The 20,873-nt window shown below is 42.3% G+C and overlaps 1 long non-coding RNA gene across 2 annotated transcripts in view; it reads right to left on the bottom strand.

Moving 5' to 3' along the window:
• Positions 1 to 20,873, bottom strand: part of LOC135230265 (uncharacterized) — a 69,908-nt gene that overhangs the window by 38,924 nt on the left and 10,111 nt on the right. The window contains exons 2-3 of one of the 2 annotated variants that reach the window (XR_010320897.1): positions 13,024 to 13,524; positions 6,235 to 6,262 (exon numbers count right to left, since the gene is read on the bottom strand). This is a non-coding gene — a long non-coding RNA (uncharacterized LOC135230265). Of the gene's footprint in view, positions 1 to 6,234; positions 6,263 to 13,023; positions 13,525 to 20,873 lie in introns of those variants that run through there. The other variant, XR_010320898.1, reaches the window with a different exon arrangement.

Below are 20,873 nucleotides of genomic sequence, written 5' to 3'. Positions count from 1 at the left end.
CTGAAGCAACCGTAAGGTCGGCCTTCAACAGGTAGAAGAAGACTCCTACTGCTAATGAAAGGTGTTCTGGAGTCTCATAGAAGGCATGGGCACAGAGAGGGGAAGAATGTGTAGTAAATGCAATTGTGTTTTATGCTGTGGTAAAGGGTTTCCTGGGTACAATGGAGTACAGAGCAAGAAGTGGACTCATCTACCAGGAGAAGATTCAGGGAAGACTACAACCAGGAAGTCATGCCTGAACCAAGTTGGGAATATGACTGAATAGTTAAGGGATGAAAAAAGGCCGAGCATCCAGGAAGCCCCAGGTATTTTCCACAGGCTTCAGTAAAAGGGGAAGGATGGCTTGATGAGAAAAGTCTGAGGAAACAGGGTAAAAGCACTGGGGGATTTGTTACATTTGTGAACAGGCACAGATTATCTTTTCTTCTATTGTTTCCCTACCATTCCTGCCTCTTCTGTCCTTTTCGGTCACACAAAACAAACCCCTACCATCCCCATGTTGGAATTTTTATTTTCCTTGGAGAAGTCTCCTCCTTCCTCATCACCACCCCAACCTTCTTAATTTCTTCCTCAAATGGTCTCCCCATTTGCTGGTTTCTCTTCTAAATGGCCTCCTAAACAAAAGCAGAGTCTGTCATGGGCTTTCCCCAAGTCAACTCCCAAACTTCCCATTCTGGCTGACCACAAAATTCCTGAGTCTTAGGGCTTTTTGGTAAGTCATAAACCTCATCTGTTCCAGTGGGGTCAGTTTTCTTCACCTCCACGCTTCACCAGGGAGAGTAGGCCAGCAGATGGGAAGGGAGAGAACATCTCCTAGTCAGAGAGCAGAGCCTGTGTGAAGACTCAGAGACTAAGGAGACCTAAGAGGGGCTCAGAGTGGACATTTTATAACCAGAGCTGGAGAGACATGATTCCAACAGAGTCAAATGAGAGGACTGGGAGAAAGCAGCTGCCCATGATACTGTTATCATTCCCTGTGCTCTCTTTACCCACCAAGGGATAGTAACCCCTTACACGGCACCGAAAAGTTTCAATTCATTTTTAGTATCTAATCTCCTTCTTCCCACATTGGCACTAGCACTTCTCAAGCGCCTACCTGACAGTTTCATGTTTTTCTGGTTGCCGTGTTTAGCTTCAAACTGGGCCCATGGAACTCAGCAGTGTCAGCAATGATGTCACACAGGATTACGGAAGCCTTGGTGCTAACTCAGATCTCAGCTGCTTTTTGAAAAGGGTGCCAACCTCAGGTCTTGTGGGAGAGAAACTGTAGCTACTGAATCAAGGAAATTCAGGAGCAAGCCAGAGTCCCCAGGTTATTAAAGCTTCCTGCTGGGAGAAGGGATAAAGGTCCTTCAGACCATTATGTTTGGACATCTTCACCCAAGCAGGATGAAACAGTGATACACGAGGAAAAGGCCTTTCTCTAAGACTCCAGATAAAGGTGAGGAAAAGTTGTCCCCGATTGATGAGTGCTACAGAACAAAAGGTCTGACTTCCACCAGAAAAGAGAGCCATGGTAGGACAAGATGAAGGATTTGGGGTGAATGGATAAGGTCATAAGGAAGATTCTCCTGAGAAAGCACATTCTGTCATTTAGTGGATAATTAACCAAAGTTTATTTTGTCAATAAGAAATGTAGGAATAAATGAGGGATGAAATGAAAGAATTCAATTGTAAGTTTGAGAGCTTTCCAGAATAGCTGCAGAAAAGGCACTCTTTTGTTCTGGATCTGAACATGGTGGAAGGGAAGGAAGCCAGTGGGCAACTGGGGCAGAGAGTATAGGATGGTGGAAAGGGTGGGTTGCAAGAAGCGTACTTCATTATTATATTTTCTAATGAGATGGAATTAATATACCATGTGAAGAACTAAGGAAATTTCTCAGGAGGTTCTGGGAGTGGTAGGTTGAAGAGGCCAGAACCCACATCATTGAGGGCAGAAGAAGGGCTGTAGACTCCTTCCTAGATCCAGGAACTCCCCTTCCCCTCCTGTGTCTCCTGCCCACCTCCCTCAAGAGCCTAACAACCCCTAACCACAAACATGGCTACAGGATAGAATTTTTTATTTTCCTACTTTTCTCAACCTGAGCTTCATCTAGGATCAGTCATGTATCACTCTTTTCAGGCCAGTTTTGTTGCCCTCCCTACTACTATTACCTCTGCTATCCTCCTCCACCCAGTGCTGCCCTCCACTGGCCCTGCTTCCTGCTGCTTCCTGCTTTTCTGACTGGCCTCTAATACCCTTTGAGAGATCCCCCACCCCATCTTCTGTCTGTCACTGGAGCTTACACTCCCCTCCCAAACTCCTTCTCTTTCTTCCTTAACTCGCCAATCCTTCCCTCAAACTCAGAAAAAAACTGACCCTTAAGCTGACATATACAAGCCCCGCTCGCCCACACAGGAGGCATGGTTGTGATTCAGCTACTAAGGTTTGTGCCATCAGACTCTCAAATACGGACATCTGTTTCTGCCTCACGCTGAAGGACATGGTAATGGGCTTCTGTTCAGAGAAAGGCAATCTTAATCTCCTGGTGTAGGCTAGTTAAGGGTACGAGGAGAAGTTTTAAATCACACATAAAAGTACAAATTACGCTGTCTCTTTAAGTATAATTCCTTCTGTGAAAATCCTTCCCTTAAAAGGAGTATGAAAACAAGTTACAAAGAGGAGACCGATTCTCCTGTTTCAATGTTTACACTCTAAATTTACTAAAAAAAATAACTTTCATAGAAAACAGTTTTTAGAGAAACCATGTATTATCATGAAGGTGCAGAGGATGAGGTAACTTCCATATTCCACAGGAGCAAATTCACTTCCATCCAACAAACGCAAAAAAAAAAAAAATTTTTTTAATGTGGCGATCCTCTGTTTATATTATAAACTATCACAGGATAAACCTTCGGCTGCTAACTAAAAGGTCTGGCAGTTGGAATCCACCAGCTGCTCCTTGGAAACCCTAAGGGGAGTTCTACTCTGTCCTATAGGGTTGCTATGAATTGGAATCTACTAAAAGAAAACTGGGAGTTTTATTTTTAAATCAATGTATTATAATTTTTGGAAAAACGATAGACTTTTGCTATAAGGTAGTACCATCGCTGAAATTTTCTGGAGGAGACATTATTGCCCAGAGTAAATTCCCTAAAGTATGGTCTGTGCCTGGGGAAGAAGAAAGAAACCATGGGGACTGTGGAAGTGGAGGATGGCGGTGATGGAGAGGCCTCCAGGGATGCCTAGACCAGAGACTTAGGTCACAGTTGAGACACCAGAGCCCAGAGGGCTCATGTAAATTAACTCTCCATTATTGCAAGTCTCAACCCAAGAGGAAAGTGTCACTCAGGGTAGAACATGAGAACAAAAAGCCCAAGTTCCAAGCCCAGGAGGATTCCCCAAGTATCAGCGAGGCCTTTTGCATCAGCTTCCACTAGGCAGAATTCCCACTCATCAAATTACTCCAGAGATCCATAGGTCAAGTATGAGTATTCTACCCAAGTGTGTAAGGTCAAGGGGTTAGCCATGGTCTGGCAGACCAGACCAAAACATCTCACACCCCTGTCGGCAAAAGGCCCCTGGTCTTGAGGCCGAGTTTTTGAAGAAAGTGAGTGCCATCAGGTCTGCCCTCAGTCTAACCAACACTGAGTCCCTGGTCAGCATCCTGGAGTCCTGGCAAGAAGAGCCAGGCACCTCCAGGAGCATCTGGAGGAGGAGACAGGGGCTGAAGAGGCTACCACACCTACTGGTGCTGCTACACATGTCGGAGACCTGGCTGCAGAGGGTGCAGGCATGGCCTCAAGGTCAAAGGAGAAAGCACCTGAAGACGTGCTAGGACACTTAGACTGAGAGGAGCAGGATGTCTGGACTGCAAAATATGCACCCTTCAGGGAAGAACTTCATTCAGGCTTCTTAAACCCACCTCACCTGGAAGATCCACTCTTTTAGCCTTGTGCCCCTTCCACGACCCCTCAAGTACATGGAGAGATCCAGCCCTAGAGCACCAGGGTGGAAGAAGCCCCAGGATAGCTGTCCAAAGACATGAGGTCCACTCCAAAGCTCCCCCCGCCAAGGAGAGAAGAGGACAAGACTCACCTGCAGATGAGGTCTCAGGGCCCTGAGAATGAGCACAATGTTTGTAAGGAAAGAGAAATGGGATTTCAGTGGGACATGGAAGTCTGAGAAAGAGCCTCTGCAAAGATAGCTCTAAGGGAGGTGTGATTGTGAAGGTGGGCTGGTCACTGAGTTCTTTGTAGTACAAGGTACCAGACAGAAGCCAGACTCTGGGGGGAACCTGCCTGCCGGTGAGCAGTGGGCTTAAAACCCTAAACCAATGAGAATCGAATCCCTTCCCAGCAGCTTCTGCACAGATCAGTGATGTTTGCTTGGTCTTTCTCTTTTCTGTGGTCTAACCTGATGTGTCCTGAGATCAGAGAGTTGGAATAGAAAAGCCTGACTGAAATGAAATGAGCAAAGAGAAGACAAGGCCTCCTAAATCTGGTGAAGACAGAACACAGATAACCAAAGGTGAGGATGGGAAGAAACAGATTGAGTTCCAAGTCCCATCCACAGTATCCCAGGGCCTGGGAATCCCTGGAAGTGCCAGAGGTGTGTACTCCCTGGGAGATGTGACCCCAAGTGTCGGAGGAAGCCCTACGGAGCAAGGAAGGGAGGGCAGGGACTCTAGGATGGGCACTTCCATACAGGCTGCCCATGTGAATTTCTCAGAGTGACCATGACAGATCCTGAGAGGGACAGTTTGAGGCAAAGGAAAGTAAGTTTTCTGAAGAGGGGTGAATTCCACAGTCTCCTGATAATGAAACAGAAATCCCGTCCTGCTCAGAGGTACTGAGTAGGAGGGATTGTGAATTCCCATCCTGCACAGAGGCTGGCTGGGAAGTTCGACTGTCTAAAGACAATGTGGCCAAAGTCTTCTTTATCTTTCAAAGATGTATCTTCAACTTCCTGCAAATTCAATCCTGGAAAAAAGCCTAGAATATACAAGTGTGGGTTTTTCAGGAGAGCAACAAGGGGAGAAGGTGATAGTGGCATATCAGAGAAGGAGAACAACAGTCTAATAGTCCCTGTGTTACTTAATGAATCACACATGGTGTCCAGCATTATTCCTTATCTGTAGACATGTAAATGCAGTAGATGTTTTAGCAATAACTGAATTAATCCTCACAGAATTCTTTTTGGCCATTTCCAGGTACAGAGACCAGAAGAAGTCATTAGTTACAAGAGCAAGCAATAATTCGCTGGTCTGAATTTTGTTCAATTTCTGTGTTTGCCCTTCATAGATTGATAAAAGTCTCTGAATCTGGCATTGAAGACAGTGTTTTCTCTGTTGTTATGGATTGAATAGTGTCCCCCAAAATGTGTGCCAACCTGGCCAGACCATGATTCCCAGTATTGTGTGGTTGTCCTGCATTTTGTGATCTGATGTGATTACTTATGTGTTGTAAATTCTAACCTCTGTGATGTAAATAAGGCGGGATTAGAGGCAGTTAGGTTAATGAGGGAGGACACAATCTACAGGATTAGGGTGAGTCTTGAGTCAGTCTCTTTTGAGATACAAAGAGAAGAGTGAGCGGAAATGAGAGGGACCTCATACCACCAAGGAAGAAGTGCCTGGAGTGGAGCACGTCTTTTTGACCCAGTGTCCACGCGCTGAGAATTTCCTAGGCCAGGGGAAGATAGATGACAAGGACCTTCCCCCAGAGCCACAAAGAGAGAGAGCTTTCTCCTAGACCTGGTGCCCTGACTTCAAACTTGTTGCTTCTTAAACTGTGAGAGAATAAGTTTCTGTTTGTTAAAGCCATCCACTTTTGGTATCTCTGCTATAGCCACACTAAAAAAAAAACTAGATAACTAAAAAACACATATATAAAATAGTCAAAAGAAAAAAAGTTTCAAATACACACACATACACGTATGATGTTATTAAACTTTAAAAGCTTTTACATTCTTATAACACATTTAACAATAGAGATTTGTATATAGAAGTTATAATAAGAGCCATCCCCACATAAGTATATTATACCTGCTCCCCTGAAGTGTCCAGTGTCCAAAGATACATATGTACCCTTTTACACACTTCTTTTTGCCGGGACACATGTAAGTACATTCATTTGTTTGTTTTTATGGAAATTAGGTCACACTCTATCCATGTTTTTCTCTGAATCACTCTTCACTTGGTCAATATCATGAGTCAGAATCAGGGCAGGGGCTGACCGCAGAACAGATGATCAGTTGCTCATATTCACGTTCAAGTTGAAGCTGAAGAAAATTAAAACAAGTCCATGAGTCAAAGTATGCCCTTGAGTATATCAAACCTGAATTTAGAGACCATCTCAAGAATAGATTTGATGCACTGCACACTAATGATCGAAGACCAGATTAGTTGTGGGATGATAGCAAGGACATCATATATGAAAAAAACAAAAAGTCATTAGAAAGACAGGAAAGAAAGCAAAGACCAAAGAGGATGTCACAAGAGACTCTGAATCTTGCTCTTGAATGTACAGTAGCTAAAGAGAATGGAAGGAAAAATAATGTAAAAGAGCTCAACAGAATACCTGAAAGGGAAGCTGGAGAAGACAAAGTATGATAATATAATGTGAACAGATCTGGAGTTAGAAAACCAAAAGGGAAGAAAACACCTGGCATTTCTCAAGCTGAAAGAACTGAAGGAAATATTCAAGCCTCTAGGCGCAATACTGAAGGATTCTATGGGCAAAATATCGAACAACAGAGGAAACATCAAAAGTAGATGGAAGGAATACAAAGACTCAATACACCAAAAACAATTGGTCGACGTTCAACCATATCAGGAGGTAGCATAGGATCAAGAGCTGATGGTACTGAAGGAAGAACTCCAAGCTGCACTGAAGGCATTGGCAAAAAACATGGCTCCAGGAATTGATGGCGTACCAAATGAGATGTTTCAACACAGGGACGCAGTGCTGGAGGTGCTCACTTGTCTATTCCAATATATTTGGAAGACAGCTACCTGACCAAATGACTGAAAGAGATCTATATGTGTGCCCATTCCAAAGAGAGGTGGTCCAACGCAATGCGGAAATTATCGAGCAATGTCATTAACATTACATGCAAGAAAAATTTTGCTGAATTTAATTTAAAAACAGTTGCAGCAGTACACAGACAGGAAACTACCAAAAATTCAAGCTGGATTCAGAGGAAGACATGGAACATGGGATATCATTTCTGATGTCTGATGGATCTTGGCTGAAAGTAGAGACTATCACTAAGATGTTTACCTATTTTTGTTTACTATACAAGCACACTCAACTGTGTGGCTCATGACAAATTATGGATAGCTTACCAAAGAATGGGAATTCCAGAACACTTAACTGTAGTCATGCGGAATATCTATGTAGACCAAGAGGCAGTCATTTGAGTAGGGCAAGGGGATACCGTGTGGTTTAAAATCAGAAAGTTATGTGTCATGGTGGTATCCTTTCACCATACTTACTCAATCTGTATGCTGAGCAAATAATCTGAGAAGCTGGTCTGTAAGAAGAAGAACATGGCATCAGTTTTGGAGAAAGATTCACTAACAACCTATGATATGCAGCTGATACGACCTTGCTTGCTGAAAGTAAAGAGGACTTGAAGCAGTTACTGATGAAGAGCAACCACTACAGCCTTCAGTATGGATTACACCTCAACATAAAGAAAACAAAAATTCTCACAACTGGACCAGTAAGCAACACCATGATAGAGAAAATACTGAAGTCATCAAGCATTTCATTTAACTTGAATCCATAATCAATGCCCACAGAAGCAGCAGTCAAGAATTCAAACAATGTATTGCATTGGGCAAATCTATTGCAAAAGACCTCCTTAAAGTGTTGTGAAGGAAAGATGTCACTTTGAGGACTAAGGTGTGCCTGAGCAAAGCCATGATATTTTCTATCACCTCACATGCTTGAGCAAGTTAGACAATGAATACGGAAAACCAAAGAACTGATTCATTTAAAATATGGTGTTGGCAAAGAATACTGAATATACCATGGACTGCCAGAAGAATAAACAAATCCATCTGGGAAGAAGTACACCAAGAATGCACCTTAGAAGCAAGGATGGCGAGACTTCGTCTCACGTGCCTTGGACATATTTTCAGGAGGGACCTGTCCCAGGAAAGGCTCATCATGCTTGGAAAAGCTGAGGGTCAGAAAAAAAGAGGAAGGCGCTCAACAACATGAACTGACACAATGGCTGCAAGAATGGGCTCAAACATAGCAATGATTGTGAGGATGGTTCAGGATCAGGCAGTGTTTCATTCTGTTTTACACAGGATCGATGGCCTCTAACAGCCACAACTAACATATGTAAGCATATATGGGTGGGTGGGTGTGTGTGTGTGTGTGTACCCATTGCCGTCGAGTCGGTTCCAACTCATAGTGACCCTACAGGACAGAGCAGAACTGCCCCACAGAGTTCCCAAGGAGCGCCTGGTGGATTCGAAATGCTAACCTTTTGGTTAGCAGCTATAGCTATTAACCATTATGCGACTAGGGTTTCCATATAAAAAAAAAATTTTTTATATATATATATATATATATATATATACACACACATACACACACGTATATATACACACACTCTTTTTTTTTATATATATATGTGTGTATATATATATTCTGTTCACCAGTTTTGCATCTCTAGAGATCCCAGGCTAAGACATTTGGTACCTACACTGGTTCCAGAGGAACCAAATCTTAAGGATGAGTTTTCTGAATTGATTCTCAAGTCTGGCTAATCTTAAAGGCACTGATGACTGTCTCCAGTAGTAAATAGGCTATTGCTAATCCATGGTGGGAGGTGACAATAGAAATACGCAAAATACTACTACAACTGGATCAAATATTTGTGAGAGACAAGGCTCTGCCTGATTACATATTTGATACTTTTCTATAATTTTGTCAGAATAAGAATAATAAGGAAGCTGCTTGGTTGGTCCTGCTTTTGCTAGCCACACTGGTGAATGAAAGAAATGGACTCAAAGCTCAAGCACCACATACAAGATCTGAAAGCTGCCACTTGTGCCCAGAAAGAAAACCATATTTCTTATACTAACAAGGCTAATGCTGCCAAAAATAAACTCAGATTCTTATCATAAGAGTGACTGAATTAAAGCACCAGTTGAATATCCAACCTCAAATGGTTTCTGAAGTTAAAGTAAGGGCACTGATTGGGAAGAAATGGGATCCTGAAACTTGGGATGAGGACATATGGGCAGATAGTCAGGAAGCGGGGGACAATGAACCTCCAATTTCTGTTGAATCGCTCTTCCTAACAGAACCAGATCTCTTACTCCCATCTAAAGAGATTCTCTAACTTTGCCGGCTAAGCCACCCTTCCCAGTAAAACAATTATCCCTTCCACCTCCATCTGATGAGATTACCCCAGCTGTGCCTGAAGTGTCTTGTTTGAGTTGTCTCCTGGGGTGGTGTCTGGGGCATTGCCTGGGGCATCACCTTAGGCAGATGCCTTATAAGACACGGCTGAACATCCCACTGCCTCTGCCCATTTTTGCTTCTAGACCTATACCTAGACTTCAGTCCCAACAAGCCCCAAAAGGTGAGCTATGAAGTGTGACCCAGGATAAGCTATGCTAAACTCCAAAAGAACTGCTTGATTTTTCTAATATATACATACAGAAACCTGGTGAATATGTGTGGGAATGGCTATTTTGGGTGTGGGATAACGGTGCAAGCAACATAAAGGTGGATTAGTCTGAGTTTATTGATATAGGCCCAGGAAGCATAGATTCTTCATTCAGTGTTTCAGCTTGAGAGGTTAGAAAAGGATCTCATAGTTTATTTGGCTGGTTTACTGAAGCATGGATTAAGTGGTGGCCTAAAATAAATCAAGTGGAAATGGCAGATCTGCCATTGTATACTGTAGGAGAAGGTATCCAAAGGCTGAGGGAAATTGGAATGTTAGAATGGATTTATTAGGCTGGACCCACAGACCCACACACGGAGTGCCCAGAGGGCTCTCTTTTTACCATAGCAGTGAGGTACAAATTTGGGAAGCAAGCCCCAGCATTATTGAAGACTTCTGTGGTTGCTATTTTATGTAAGTAAGAGTCCACAGTGAGAACTGCCCTAACTGAATTAAGACACCTGACTACAATGCAGTTGACTGGACCCCATGGTGGTAGCATCCAAGTGGTGGCACTCAATCAACAAAGACAAGGTGGGTGTGGTTACCATAACAGACAGTAGAGTCAAAGCAGTAATCAGAACAGTCTGCTCGCATGGATTTATGGCATTGGCTACTTAGTCATAGTGTCCCTGGGAGCGAAAGAGCTGGGAAATGTACATCTCCTGGTACCTAGCGTCTTAGATATCTAGTGCTCCTGTAACAGAAATACCACAAATGGATGACTTTAACAAAGAAAATTATTCCCTCACAGTCTAGGAGGCTATAAGTCCAAATTCAGGGTGCCAACTCCAGGGGAAGGCTTTTTCTCTCTGTCACTCCTACGAGAAGGTCTTTGTCACCAATCTTCCCCTGGACAAGAAGGTTCTCAGCACAGGGATCCTAGGTCCAAAGGATGCACTGCTCCTGACACTTCTTTCTTGGTGCTACTGAGGTCCCCCTGTCTCTCTGCTCTTTTCTCTTTTATATCTTAAAAGAGATTGACTTAAAACACAACTTAATCTTGTAGACTGAGCCCTGCCTCCTTAACATAACTGCTTCAAATCCTCGATCATTAACATCATAGAGGTATGATTTACAATACATTGGAAAATCACATCAGCTGACAAAATGGTGGATAATCGCACAATACTGAGAAGCATGGCCTAGTCAAGCTGATATATACATTTTGGGAAGACAGAATTTAATCCGTAACACCTAGTATGCAGCTATCGACCTGTTAATGCCTTTTTCTCCATACCTGTTTCAAAGTATCACCCGAAACAGTGTGCCTTCTCTCTGACCTAAGTATATAAGGACCAAATAATGTACAGGAATCTCTGTTACATTTTCTCCATCTTACCATTATTTGGCCTCATACGCAGACCCAGTCACTTAATTGTGCAGCAGAATGAAGAGATTAAAGCCCCAACATTCTTGCCAGTGGACCAGGAAGGTAGCTGCTCAGACATCAGAGAGCCTCAGAGAGACAGAGACCAGGCGGCTCAAGAGGGGGATACCATAAAGTTGTTTTTCATACCCCTCCCCACTCCCACAGTTGCATATGCTTTGCTCTGACCCTAAGAAGTAGATCAATCCTTTGAGAACTGCATTATGGGTTAGAACACCAACAAGGTCCCAGACTGAGTGACACTCCCATAGATTACATCCAAATATCACTGCAAAGTCTTCAAAATCTGAACTGACATCTGAGCCACAGCACACAGAAGTTGGGAAAGAACCTGCAGCCTGAACATAACTGGGTCAAGTGATTCCTAAAACAAACAACATCGACATTTTCTGTAAGATTGAAGTAAGACACAGTCTTGGAATCACAGACAAAAACTTTAAAAAGCTACTTTAACCATGCTCAAAGAAGTAACAGGCACAACTTAGAAAAATAGAAAAATACATAGAAACCATTCACAAATGAAAATTTTAGACAGGAAAAACAGAAAAATAGGATAAAAAATTCACTTGATCAGCTCTACAGCGGAATGCTGTTGACAGACAAAAGGATCAATGAGATGAAAACAGTTCAATTGAAAATATCCAATCTGAAAACAGAGAACAAATATTGAAAAAAAATGAACAGAGCCTCAAAAAAATTCAAAAATATCTAACATTTATTTATTGGAATTCCATACGGTGTAGAAAAAATATGTGGTGTAGAAAAAAGTATCTGAAGAAATACTGGCTCAACACTTTCCCAATTTGTTGAAAGACACAAACTTACAGATTCAAGAAGCTATGCAAACTCCAACAAGTTAAACTCACATAATTTTATGCCCAAATGCCTCATTGTCAATTGTGGAATAACAAGGACCAAGAAAATATCTTCAAAGAAGCTAGAGAGAAAACAACTCATCTCACACAGGAGAAACAATTGGAATGACTCTGTATTCATCATCAGAAGCCATGGAGGCGAAAAGGCTGTGAAAACAACATTTTTTCAACACTGAAAGAAAAGAAACATTAACCCGGTGTTCTATAGGCTGTTATTTCCTTCATGAGTAAAGGAAAAATATTGACATTCTCAGGTGAAAGACGCTTAAGAGAATTCATCGCCACCAGACTTGCTCTAAATGAAACACTAAAGGAAGTTCTTCAGGTGGCAGGCTTGGAATTTCAGGAATTATGGAAAGCAACAAAGTGGAAAGTATCTTCGGAAGTTCGCCCTCCACCAAAGATTAGACAGGTCTATAAAACAAACAACAACACACGTGAAGAAAGTGTTTCTTAGTTCAATCATGTGTATGAGACCAAAAGTACAAAACCAGCCCAAAAGCACTGAAAAGAGGGCAGGACAGAACAGGAATCATGGCGGATGGAAACGGGGAACTGGAGCATAGGAGAGGACAATATTGACACATCATGAATATTGCAACCAATGTCACAAAACAATTGTGTATAAATGGTTGAACAAGAAAGTAATTTGCTCTGTAAAGTTTCAAATGAAGCACAATAAAAAATTAAAAAAAGTGGTAGGTATCTCGGTAAACATATTATGCCAACCCTGTTGTCACTGCACAACATGGCGCAGGACTCCCCTCTTTGCAAAGACTTTCTAGCCTATTGGAAAAACTTTGGAATATACTCTTGGTGGCACATTAGTATTAGAGAATGGGGTTAATTTTGAAAATATGAGATGTCTGTACTCATGCCTGGTGGATAAACTGGATAATAATATTTTCAGAGCGAAATGAGATGTTCTAACAGAAAAATAGGCCTGAATTCCCACGTGGGCCATGAGCCTACTACTCTGAAGGCCTTTCCCAGAGAGGCATTTCAGGCACTTCTAGAGCAGCAGGAGCGCTGGGGAATGCAGGTGTCAACCTCCCCCAGGGCCTTCTCTGAGGGGTAAGTACCTGCTTTAGTACTGAGCTTAGTGGTTCATAAATTGTCATTCTGCATAAGGTCTTCAGGTTCAAGTCTGTAATCCAGCTGGGATTCTGTGTGTGCTGCATCTCTGCATCAAAAGAACATGCTTCTAGAAGCAGAATGCCAGGAGAGAGGCGGTTGGGCAGTTGGCGTTGGGGGGTGCTGCGCAGACAGGGGTGCCCGAGGGAGGCACAATATAGTCATTCTGCAGGAGGTCTAGTCCTTCTGCACAAGAATTAGAATGCTTCTCAATGCACAACAGTTTACATGCAGGACATAAACAAAGTTACTGAAGGACAAAGTTGAATAGTAAACCAAGCCACTCCCTGTCAATCCTTACCTGAGAGGGTCTTCATCAGGACTTCCGGGGATGGAGAAGGAAACAGCAAACGCTGATTTATTTTACCTCTTCCTTCCTCAAGAAACAGGAACTGGTGTTAAGATGTCAGGTGTCAAGCCCCAAACTCCTCTTCTGGTCTGTATTTAAGCTGTATAATAAAACTGGGAATCAGGCAATCAGCCATGAGCAGACAGACCCAGAGTATTCCCAGTGCCCCACATCTTTGAGCTCCAGTGAGATCCTGTTCTTAGTCCCTAGATTAGCAGAGGAGCTGAAAGACTGAAATTCCGTGTTTTCAGGCAACTTGGGCTTCAAGCAGGCACTTATTGCTAAAGTCGTATTTCTCTGTGTTAATTTATGATCCTTAACTCAAATCCGGAGTTTGGAGCTCATTTTGATAACTCCTCGTTAGTCTGCCTAGACAAGAGTCTGCTCACAGTCAGTGATGACAATGGAGGAAACAAAGTCCCTAGCCCAGAGGAGGGACTGTTCCCCAAATTTAGGGAAATGCCCCTGGGGAGCATCAGCGAGGTGCACTGTGGCCTCTGTGGCTTTGCCTTCTGCTCCTGGAATTGCACCCTGGGGGCGTCCATATGCAGACGCAGAGTCCGTGGGTGACCACAACTCCTGCCCTTCTGGGTCATCGTCCGGACGCACGTTGCGATATGCTTCCTGCCCTCCTTCCCAGCATAAGTGCTGCGATCACACGTGGCAGAACCAGTTCCCAGGTCCAGACCCTAGGTCTTGTCCTCCTTGGCCTCAGGCTTCCCCTAGTCCTGGGGGAACCCGCAAGCCTGGCGGGTGCGAGGTTAGCACCCGGCTGGGCGGGCTTGGGCCTGTCTCAAAAGGCTCATGGTGCACGCAGGTTCCGCCTCCTTGGAGTCTGCGGGCTTGCGGTGGGCAGCCCGGCATCTCCTGCCTCCCTCGGGCGCCCTCTCTGGGCAGCAGCTCCCCTCCCCCCGCCCCGCCAACCACCGAACAGTCGCACTGCCTGCTTTCTGCTTCTAGAAGCGTGTTCTTTTGATGCACACATGCAGCACACACAGAATCCCAGCTGGATTACAGACTTGAACCTGAAACGCACAACTTTAAAACTACTAGACTGGGGTGGGGGGCGGTATTGGCAGTGAAAAAAGGAAAAAAAAAAAAAAAAGAAAGAGAACAATTACAAAAAAAGTATTAGAAGACTGTAACCTCACGTTATGGACTCAAGAAGGCTGCGGATACACAACCGCGTAGATAGCATACTGTTGTATCTTTCTTTGCAAATAAGTCTTAGATGAGGGAATTTGGTACCGGGAATAGTTGCAGAGCCTGACTTTGGGGAAATCTGGGATTGATTAATTGGCTTGCATGAGGCTACAAGCCCTGATAATCAATATTTAAAGATGAGATTCGAGCAATCTAGAACATGCATCAGAATTTTTTACAAGTAAATTAGCACCAGAAGAGGCCTTTAACCACTAAATAAAATGGGTCAGTAGTTCAAGATCTCCCTACAAAGAAAATGGCAGACCTAGATCGTTTCCAGTCAGGTTCCAGCAAACATGCAAGAAACAGTCATTTTAATCTTGTACGCAGTCAACAGAGATTAGAAAACCATGAGACACTCCCCTAACTTGATCCTTATGGCTAGTTTAAAAATGATAACAAATTAGAGAAGGAAGGTAGAAGAAGAGTTAGAGGACAAGCACACTCAGTAACTGAGATGCAAAACCCTACATAAGATGCCAGCAAAGGAAATCCAGCAAAGGGTAAACCACGTAACATGCCATGATCAAGGCGGTTTATTGTAGGCATACAAATTTGAGTGAACATTAAAGATTTAGTAATTTCATTCACCACATGCATAGGTGAAAGAAGAGAAGACATATGCTCACCTCAAGAGATGGGGGCAAAGCAGGTTGATAAAATCCAATCACACGGACAGATAAGGACTAGGTGCAAACATGGAACAGAAAAGGAGTTCCCGAACGTGGAAAACTACAACTAGCATGATAGTTCATGGTGACGTGTGGGACATTCTCTTTAAAATTAATAAAAAATAAAATAAGGATGCTTCTATCATTATTTTTATTAAACATTTAACACTGGAAGTGTAAGCTAGTACAAAAAAAGTATAACTGCTATTCATAGATTATAGGACTGTCTCCATTGAAAACTGTAGAAAATATTGGAATTAATAGTAATCATAAATAAAAAATAAATTGAAATTTCAATGCGTCAGCATCAAGCGGACTCTGTCATAGCTCTTAGGTGAAAGCAAAGGACACTGATAGGGAAAGAGGAGGTTCGGGTGGGCTAGACCAAGGAGGGAAGAAAATTATTCTGCACTGGGCTGAACTTATAAGAACGGGTATGTGTGTTAGTTACCTAGTCCCTCCATAACAAAAAATAACACAACTGGATGGCTTTTAAAGGACAGAAATTTATTTTCTCACAGTTTAGCAGGTAGTAGTTCGAATTCAGGGCATGGCTGTAGTGGGAGGTCCTTCCTTGTCTACCTCAGCTTCTAGTAGATGCCAGCAATCATTTGTGTTCCTGGCCTTCTAGAAGCATCTGTCTTCTTTGTCTGTCTTCCTTTTCACCTGTTTGTGTCTGTGTGTATTCTGCTCCTTTTATAACTAAGAAGAGTTAGGCTTAGGACCCACCCTACATTGGTATGACCTCATTCACATAATAAAAGCAGGCCCCTTATTTCCAAACAAGGTCAGAATTACAGGTACAGGGGTTAGGATTTCCACATACATTTTGGAGGGACACAATTCAATCCCTAACAGTTGATTTACCAGATATTCTGGATTGAGAGTACTCACATGAACAGCTGAGAGTAGTTCCAATTCTTTGCTACATTCAGTGGCTGAAACTTGTCTCAATGGTCACCCATAGGAATGTTGGAGCAATTTATTGTGCAGGACCTGGCCTACCATTCCTAATCATGTCCATTGTGTGGAAAAACACACACTCCCATCACCGAAGTCCTGAGAAATTCATCGATAAGAACGGAATGGTGGTTGGAACCAAGAATTGTTTCATAGCCTAGATAACATGGTGCAGCTGTTAGATATCCACATGGAGATGTCCGGTAATAAAACTTCACCCCACACGGAGATGTCAAGAATAATACCAACAGCTAATGCTCATTGAGTACCTACACTGGTGCCAGGCACTCCTGTGCTTTTCCTTTCATGTTTGCTTTTCATGATGGCCATATGAGGAATGTATCATTATAATGCATAAAGAGGTCAATACAGAGAGTTAGGCTGACATTTGAATATATGAGTCTGGACCCAGGAGGAGTTTGAATGGATGGAGGTATAAACCTCAGGTCCATAGCTACAAATAGACAGCAGTAAACTCACTGAGGCATCCTAGAGGGAGGGTGTCAATAGAGAGAGGAGCAGGCACCAAGCCCAAGGGTACTCTGGTATCTAGAAGCCTGCCAGGTGAACAGCAGCCAACAAGCCTCTCTGAAGTCCAGTGTGGTTCCTGGAGGGTTGTCTGTCCTTTCTCTCAGCTGCATTTCCCCAGTGCTCCTCCCACCTGCACTGGGTTGTCCCCTTCATGACGACAGGGACAGTGTGTACCTTTCACCACTGTATCTGCATAACATAGACTACTTCTGGCCCATGGAATATACTGACTGAATGAAAAATAAACAAAGGATAAGTACGTAAAATCCTTCGTAGTTGATACCTTGAAATACATTAAGGGGCTTCATGAGTAAGAGGGAGAAAAATTGATCAGGGCTGCTTCTGAGACCATCCCTTAGGCGTAATGAGTGTTAAACAACACTTAAACAAAGAGATTTAATGGCAGAGATGTATGTTAAAAAGAGGTAAGTATAGGTTGAAGATTACTAGAAACATGTACATTATTGCAACTATAGTCAAATCGCTAAAAACCATATACTACATGCACACAGAATATTACAAAGTAATTTAATGCCCTCATTAAAAAAAAACAAAAAAAAATTACCATGAAAAGACTAATGTTGAATGAAAATATCAGGATGTAATATCTGTGTTAATATACATAAATGTGTGTGCTAATACACACATAAAACCAGTTGCCACTGAGTCAGTTCTGATTCATGATGACACCAGTGTGCCAGAGTAGAACTGTACCCCATAGGGGTTCCAATGGCTGAGTTTTCGGAAGTAGGCTGCCAGACCTCTCTTTCACAGCAATTCTGGGTGGACCTGAACTCCAACTTTCTGTCAGCAGCTCAAGATATTAACCATTTGCATCAACCAGAGACTCTAATACACATACATGCCAATATAAGCAAGAAAATAGACATATCGGAACGTTAATAATTTATTCTATGCATTAAGTATGTTTTTTTTTTTTTTTTTTTTTTGCATACTTTCCCATTGCTTCCAAGTTTTTGAGGAATAGAATGTACTTCTGGAAAAATTCATGAGAGATTTTTAAGTAATGAAATAATTAACAGAAACAGAATGAGTAAATCTGTGGCAAGGCAGCCCATGAACCCAAGATTACAGTAACACTGGTATGAAAAGCAGAATTGTGGAGTCCTGAAGCTCAGTGGTTCCATGCATCCATCAGGAAAGAGGGAAGAGCAAATAAACAAGGAGAAAATACAGTGAGCCAGAGGAGTGGGAGCCCTCTGTTGTGGGCACAGTTTTCTCATGAAACTTTAGATGGACACAGTGGGTGGGATTATCCACTTCCATCATACAAACATTTTTATTACCCTTGATTTTAACAGAACTATGTTATAAAAACAAATAATAAAATAAAGTATAATAAAAGAATAAATCTCATCAGTGGACTACTATCATTTTCCCCAGCCACTGAGGAGGGCAGGAGACACACAAGGGAAAGAAGATGGACCAGTGTGAAAACTCATGCTAAGTGGGGAGGAGAGTGTTTCTGAGACAGGCCTTAGCTGCTACCACCTAGGGAAGTAGGCAGCCATGCACAACCAACTGGAAGAAATGGTACATTATTTCTGAGACCTACTCCAGCTCATAACAAATTATGGATAACATGGGGAAGAATGAGATTTCCAGGACACTTAACTGTTTTTATGAGAAACCTGTACATAGAACAAGAGGCAGTCATCTAAACAGAACAAGGAATACAGCATGGTTTAAAGTCAAGAAAGGTGTGCATCACCGTTGTATCCTTTCACCATATGTATTCAACCTGTATGCTGAGCAAATAATCTGAGAAGCTGGTCTGAAGAAGAATAAGGCATCAGGATTGGAGCAAGACTCATTAATAACCTGAGATATGCAGATGATACAATCTTGCTTGCTGAAAGTGAAGAGGCCTTAAAGCATTTACTGCTGAAGATCAAAGACTACAGACTAACAGCCTAACAACTGGACCAATAAGCAACATCATGATAAACGGAGAAAATGTTCACGTCATTAAGGGCTTCATTTTTACTTGGATCCACAATAAACACCCACGGAAGCAGCAGTCAAGAAATCAAACGACACATTGCATTGGGCAAATCTGCTGCCAGAGGCCTCTTAAAGTGTTCAAAAGTACAGATGTCACCTTGAAAACTAATGTGCGCCTGACTCAAGCCATGGTGCTTTCAGTCGCCTCATACGCATACGAAAGGTGGGCAATGAATAAGGAAGACCACAGAAAAATTGAAGGCATTGAATTACGGTGTTTGCAAAGAATATTGAATATACCATGGACTGCCAAAAGAATGAACAAATCTGTCTTGAAAGAAGTACAGCCAGAATATTCCTTAGAAGCAAGAATGGCGAGGCTTCATCTCACATATTTTGGACATGTTGTCAGGAGAGATCAGTCCCTGGAGAAGCAGGTCATACTTGGTAACAAGTGGCCACAACAATTGGCTCAAACATAACGACGACTGTGAAGGTGACGATAGGTAGTTTAACATACATTTTGACCCATATGAATTAAAATTTAAACAATTATTTCATGCCTTTTTGTAGGGGTTTTAGAATATACAATTAAAATAAATGTAAACAATTAATAGAAAAAATCTCTGAAAATAAAATTTAATTTTTTTAAATCACTGCTCCATACCCCAGATCTAAATGGCTTGATATAAAGCACTGGTCTTTGTGATTCACAAAAAGGAGGTGCCAATTCCTGGAGGGGGGATGGGAGGATAGAGAGAGTTGGAAGCTGGCAAAATTGTCACGAAAGGAGAGACTGGAAGGGCTGACTCATTAGGGGGAGAGCAAGTGGGAGTACGGAGTAAGGTGTATACAAACTTATATGTGACAGACTGACTTCATTTGTAAACGTTCACTTGAAGCTCAATAAAAGTTAATATAAAAAAAAAGCCCAGCCCTGACCAATGTTTGCTTAAAAACTTTGAAAGTTTGTTCCTCTCTAAAATAAAGCAGGGTCTAACTTTAAAAATAAATAAATAAATGTAAACAATTATTAGAAAAAATCTCTGAAAATAAAATTTAATTTTTTTAAATCACTGCTCCATACCCCAAATCTAAATGGCTTGATATACAGCACTGGTCTTTGTGATTCACAAAAAGCAGGTACCAATTCCTGAACAAGAACTGAAGTGACAGGAGAAACCCCCCATGCTGTTAGAGCCCTGAGTATGGGCCCTAATCCAATGATCTGTCTTCATTAATTCCTTTTTATTTCATCTCTGTGAAAGAGGGGAGGGAGAAGGTGAGAGAGGGTTACATGTGCCTATTCTGTTCTTTAGCATCCAGTTCACTGCCAGGAACAAGTATTCGTAAGAGTCTAAAAAACGTTAAAGTACAAATAAGGAGGAAAACCTCCTAGTATATATATGTATTAGGTGGCACAAAGAGTTAAGTGCTCAGCTACTAACTGAAAGGTTGGCAGTTTAAATACACTCAGAGTTGCCTTGGAAGAAAGGCCTGGCAATCTACCTCCAAATAGTCACAGCTATTGAAAACCGTATGGAGGGCAGTCCTACTCTGAAAACTCACGGGGTCGTCATGAGTGAAAATCTACTCAATGGCAACTGGATTGGTAATCTATATATGGCATAAATGTTCGGAAAATTAGTTTCTGAACATATACACGGCATACAGAATACACTGCACATTAGTATTATGTGCCAAAACCCACTGTCATCAAGTCGATTCTAACTCACAGTGACCCCAAAGGACAGAGTAAAACTGCCCCATAGGGTTTTCACTGAAGCAGACTGCCACATCTGTCTCCTACAGAGAGGCTGGTGGGTTCGAACCACTGACCTTTCAGTTAGCAGCCAAGTTCTTTAACCACAGAGCCACTAGGGCTCACTGCTGTCATGTACAGTGATTACATAAGCAAATTCTGAAACAAACTGCCTGGGTTTAAATCCTAACTCAATTTATCAGCTGGGTGATCTGGGCACGTTACTTTACCTCTCACTGCCTCAGTTTCCCATTTCTAAAATGGGTCTTATTCAAAAGGTTGTTACGCAGGTTAAAGAAAACACACAAGGCACTTAGAAAAAGGCCTTACACACAGAATGAACACAATAATTGTTAG

Source organism: Loxodonta africana, unplaced genomic scaffold, assembly GCF_030014295.1.
Source record: "Loxodonta africana isolate mLoxAfr1 unplaced genomic scaffold, mLoxAfr1.hap2 scaffold_92, whole genome shotgun sequence".
In the NCBI taxonomy this organism is placed as follows: Eukaryota; Metazoa; Chordata; class Mammalia; order Proboscidea; family Elephantidae; genus Loxodonta; species Loxodonta africana.
This window is presented reverse-complemented; position numbering and strand designations above follow the sequence as displayed.